This window comes from Dendropsophus ebraccatus, chromosome 6, assembly GCF_027789765.1.
Source record: "Dendropsophus ebraccatus isolate aDenEbr1 chromosome 6, aDenEbr1.pat, whole genome shotgun sequence".
Taxonomy (NCBI): Eukaryota; Metazoa; Chordata; class Amphibia; order Anura; family Hylidae; genus Dendropsophus; species Dendropsophus ebraccatus.
In genome coordinates, this window is record NC_091459.1 from 88,869,936 (window position 1) to 88,875,935 (window position 6,000).

Below are 6,000 nucleotides of genomic sequence, written 5' to 3' on the forward strand. Positions count from 1 at the left end.
AATGTACGGCATTTCTAGATTGTCTGTCTGATTTATTAAACTGTTGCATGGACAGTGATAAACCAGGCAAATCATCACAATTGTGTAAAACAAAAGTCTGAAAGACCTGCTGGGTAATTCTACAAGAGACTGGAGTCTAAATGCATTATCCGTGGTGTTTTGTTTCAAAAATTTTTAGAGCAAAAACAAAGTTTTTAAAAACAACTTTAAAAACAACTAAAACCCAAGTAACATCTTACTCATCACACTACTCATAAACACTCACGGCTTAGCTAATTCAATGAATTTTGTATTCTATATATTACCAGTCTGGCACACTGATGAAAGCCATACTTATGTTATTGTCCCCCACTAGTCTCACTGATCTTTTGTAACTTCTACACAAAAAATCCAGCAGTTTCATCCACATAGAAACATAGAAAATTGTCGGCAGAAAAAGACCACTGGGTCCATCTAGTCTGCCCTTTTAGTATTTTCTTTCTTATTATCTTAGGATAGATATATGTTTATCCCAGGCATGTTTAAATTCTGTTATTGTAGATTTACCAACCACCTCTGCTGGAAGTTTGTTCCAGGTATCTACTACTCTTTCAGTAAAATAATATTTTCTCACATCGCTTCTGATCTTTACCCCATTTAATCTCTCATTGTATCCTCTTGTTCTTGAGCTTAGTTTTTTACTAAAAACACTCCCCTCCTGAACCTTATTTAGTCCCTAAACATACTTAAAGGTTTCAATCATGTCCCCCCTTTCTCTTCTTTCCTCCAGACTATACAGATTCAAATCCTTAAGTCTTTCCTGATATGGTTTATGCCTCACACCCTCCACCATTTTTGTAGCCCGTCTTTGGACCCGTTTTATTTTATCAATGTCCTTTTTTAGGTGAGGCCTCCAGAACTGGACACAGTATTCCAGATGTGGCCTCACCAGAGCTCTATACAGCGGGATCACAATCTCCCTCTTCCTACTGGTTATACCTCTAGCTATACAGCCCAGCATACCACATACCACATCTGGCATTAATATGGTCACTAAGGGTGCCTTTACAGAGAGAGATTTAGCTGACAGATTTTTGAAGCCAAAGACAGAAAAGGATTTGGAAAGAGGAGAAATCTCAATTTTCCTTTATGACCTGTTCTCTGTTTATAGTCTGTTCCTGGCTTTGGCTTCAAAAATCTGTCAGATAAATCTCTCTGGGTAAAGGCAGCCTTAGATACAAGTACTATTTCTGTATTCTATTATTTACTCTGAACAGTTCAACCTCTGGACCATATCTGGATGTTTTCTGGATTGAGTTACTGCCACATTATTGGCTGATACCAAATTATTATCAAGCAGGTGGACTTGGTCACTCAGAGTATATATGTTTTCAGTGGACTTGCCCTTTAATGGATAATCATATCCATTAAGTAAATATGTAACAAACTTTCACCTACTTTATGAGAACAAATGTTTCTCATTTTATCAGTTTCCCAAAGGGGACCAATATGGAGAACATCACAAGCTCTATTATGCAAAATGTAGCTACAGGCACAAATTCAATGAACTATGTAAATGGGAAAAGGAAAACAACACAACATGTGTACTTATATATAAAGCCACATGGGCTGGAAATTACATATAAAAAAAAATAACAACTAATTATTAAAATTGTATTATTCATATTTTTCAAACTTTTTCCGAAGTTCAGTTCTGCAGGTTCACAGAATGTTTGAATTTTTCCGAACGATTGCAGGCATTTAGCTGTTTTAGTGCAGTTCAGAAAGTTTTCTCATAACTACTTGCTTGTCCACGCTCCCCCGGTGTCCCCCTTCTCCAGTCTCCAGTGTCCCCTGTACCAACCTCCAGCCCACTCAGCTAATTATTGACCGTGGAGCTGTCCTGTCTCAGTCAGTTAGTGATTGGCTGAGCGACTGAGACAGGGCCAAGACAGGGTCTGGAATACCCATTTAATTTAAATCTTAGCATAGCAAAATGGGTCCTTGAACTCTGTAAAGGGCTGCAGTATCTCTGTTCAACAAAATAATGTTGACCTGTGCTCATAAATCCCACCAATGTCAGTAAATCCCCATACACATTAGACCAGGGGTGTCAAACTCAAATACACAGTGGGCCAAAATGAAAAAATTGGACTAAGTCGTGGGCCAACCTTGATGTATATTGAAGCTTGTGTAACGCATTCCTGCCACTTTCAGAGCGGCGTACGGCATTCCTTGCTCTGTTAGAGCGGTGCGTATCTCCCAGCACTGTGCACTATGATAAATTATATAATAAATTGCTCATGACATGAGAAGTATAGGATAGGATGGTACAGGGCAAGTATAAGATACAAAAGTTTAGGGAGAGATGTGACCACGTCTGCATATACCACCTATGACACACATAGTGTCATCCTAGTATAGTATGCTGGCTCCTCTATGGCAGGAAGCTTCCAGCATCATGGTCGGCATCTACCATAGTGATGTGGATGCCAGTGGTGGATTAACTGTACCATGGGCCCCGGGCTATTCACAGAACTTGCTCCCACATACCAAGTGGTAATAAATAGTTCACCTTAGGCCTTGAACTTTCCCACAAATTCCCACTATAGTGCCCCACAAAGTTAATTCCCCCAATAGTGCCCCCATAAACAGTTAATTCCCCCAATAGTTAATTCCCCCACAAATACAGAGCAGATACAATAAATAAGGGACAACAGAACATGGGGCTGCAGATACAATACATGAGGGATACAATACATGGGGCAGAAAGCACAATACATCGGGGACAACAGTATATGGGGCAGCAGACAGGCTCAGACTGGCCTACAGGGGAACAGGGGAAACCCCCGGTGGGCCCTACCCCTTGGTGGGCCCCTGGCAGGAGGTGGGCCTCCCTGTTTGACTCTTTCTACCAGAGAATAAAAACAATTTCTATGCTATAGAAGCACAGACAAATATATGTAAGGTACCATGTGTCTTCTTGACCTAACAGCATCTAACAGTGTCAGCAGTTTGGAACGCAAATTACAGCTGACAGAAGTCTCGTAACAAATGATAATCAGGCAGTGGAGTGTGGGAAGATAATAAAAAACTATTCTCACCAGTCCCTGTGCCCCTGGACTGCGCTCTCTCCCACAGCTGCTGGAAGTTTTTCAGTCATTTTCGGCCCCAGCACGGTCCCAGCTCAATGCCACATACTCGCCTGATGGATTGCCTGCTCAGCCAGTCAATAACTGCAGCGGTGTCCATCCCCAGTCAGTGATTGGCTGAGCGGGCACATTAAGGAAGAGCTTCAGGGGCACAGGGATGGGTAAATATACTTTCTTTATTATGTTCCTGCACCCCGCTGAGATTTGTTAGTTTCATGGGACTGCCCCTTTCAAGAAACTTAAGTGGCGGGTTATACTGTTCGCATAGACTTACTGAAGAGTTACTAGCAGTGAGCCAGCATCGCTGGTCACATACACAGCTCTGTGCAAGGTCACTATAGTAATGTGAAAGGTTTGGTGCTTATTATATCTGGTGTAAGGTATGGTGGGCCCCAAGAATAAAATTCCCAGGTGGGCCCAAGGTGATGCCCCCCCTAAAATCCATAGGATAGGGAATGTCAAGCTAAGAAAAAAATCTTTCAAATCAACTGGTGTCACAAAGTTATATAGATTTTTAATTCATTTCTACTAAAAACCCTCAAGCCTTCCAGTACTTATCAGCTGCTGTATGTCCTGCAGGAAGTGGTGTATTCTTTCCAGTCTGACACATTGCTCTCTGCTTCCACCTTTGTCCATGCCAGGAACTTACTTTGGACAGTTACTTACTTTGGCAGCAGATATTAATGTGTCAGACTGGAAAGAATAACCACTTCCTGCTGAACATACAGCAGCTAATAAGTACTGGAAGATTGGAGATTTTTTTGATAGAAGTAAAGTACAAATTTCTGGCACCAGTTTATTTGAAATAATTTTTTTTTCTGGAGTACCCCTTTAATACTGTGGACTATTTTACTTTTAAACAACTTGACAGCCCCTTTTGTACAGTCAGTGGTTTCTCCACTGATCAACTAATCGGGTGATCACCGATTTCCTATGACAGCCTGGGAAATGTAGTAATACTCTTTGGCTGCCCTTTCCACATACAACAAAATCAGATTGTCAGCTGTCTCATTCATGTTAACAAATCCGCCGTATATAACTGTATACCAGTGGTTTTCTAAACTGTGTATAGAAATGTCTGTGAACCACAAGTGTCCCTCCAAAAAGTTGGGAGGTATGGAGGAAGGGCTGACTGCAAAGCATTATGGGGAAGCTTGGTGTCATGTGTTTTCAGTCATCATCATCATCATCATCATCATAAGATCACCTGCCAGAGACAAAACACAATCTGATTCGCCTATAGCAACCAATCACAGATCACCTTTCATATATTAACAAGCTCTTATAAAATTGAAGCTGAGCTTTAAATTGGTTGCTATGGGCAGATTAGACTGTCTAAATTGTGCATAGCAACCAATTACAGTTACGCTTTTTTTTTTACCAGAGTAATTTGAGAAACGAAAGCTGAGCTGTGATTGGTTGCTATGGGCCGCATCAAACCATATTATTTAGTGTCCTTAGTGTGGCCTAACCATAGGCTGTTTGCTTGGTCACAAGTGTGTTTAGTGACCTCTGCAGTACAGCACATCGCCAGTCATTAATGGGTTAATGCTTCAGATGTGTTTACCTGCAGTAACCATGGCAACCGTGCACTGTGATGACAAGCGCTTATGTCATAAAGAAAGTTCCATAAAGCAATGCACCGCGCCCTGATCAGTGCCATCTTGGATGCGTCAGAGGACCTTGAGCTTGACTAATTTACTGCCCCCCACCCTTGATGAAATTTGGAGGTTCTAGCAGGGGATCTGGATCTGTAAAGGAGAAGAGATACAGCCGCCTAGCCATCAATAAGGTGACAGATATTGCAGCCTCATCTCTCTCACATCCGGATTATTATACTTATAGTATGGTATTACCCTCTAAGCCCAGGGGAGGGGCAGCTCTCCAGCCATGGCTTCCTCGAGGTTTCCCCCACAGGGGTTTTCCTCGCCTGAGTGCTGGTGGGTGACTCTTTGTGAGTCGGGGGTCTGCCATTTTCAGTGTCATGTAATTTTAAATAAAATTGGGACCCTTTGACACCTGATTACAATGTGTTGTGTCTTTATTTTGCGTTCTTTGGTTTAACTTGGGGGAGTTGGGGGTCCATCACATATTGCAGAGTCATAAAGCTGGACATCTGCCTGCTACACAGATCTATCACCTGCACAATGCGCAAAAGTAGTATAGAGCGGTGGTAGGTGGAACTCCTGCTTGTATGTGCATATCCCTGGATTAAAGGAACACTCAAATCTTGAAGAAAAAATATGCATCACAAGGTTTATACCTACATCTACAAGGCTTGGCAAAAGGTTTTATCAAGTGACAGGGTCACACCAATCATAGCAACACGGACACCACCATAAATATACATCATATATACATAACCCAGTGGCTCTTGTGTGTGTGGGCAGGATCAGGGGCAAGGCACAGTATTGTGCCCCCACACCCATACATGCAGGTGTGGGCTAGGTAGCTGCCCCCCTTGCAAAATCCACAGGATTAGGGGATATCAAGCTGATTGGTTGGGGTCCCAGTGGTTATGAGCAGTGTCGGACTGGGATACCTGGGGCCCACCAGAGGAAATGATCCTTGGAGCCCACCAAAGAAAAATCGGTAAAAAGCGACATACTGACCCGGCCCTATCCTGGATTCATCTGGATCTGCGACAACTCCCTTGTGAATGACATGTTTTCAGTCGAGCTATAACTCTCAGAATACTCTACACTTATGTAGCTTTAATGAAGGGTATGTTGGGAGTTGTAGTTTCAGACAGAACAAACCTTAATAATTAATAAATAATTGATTGTTGTGCAGAAGCTTCTGGTGGCCGTAATCTGTTACAACCATCAGCCCTCAAGGTCCAGCACTATATGTCTCTACAGTGGCAGTT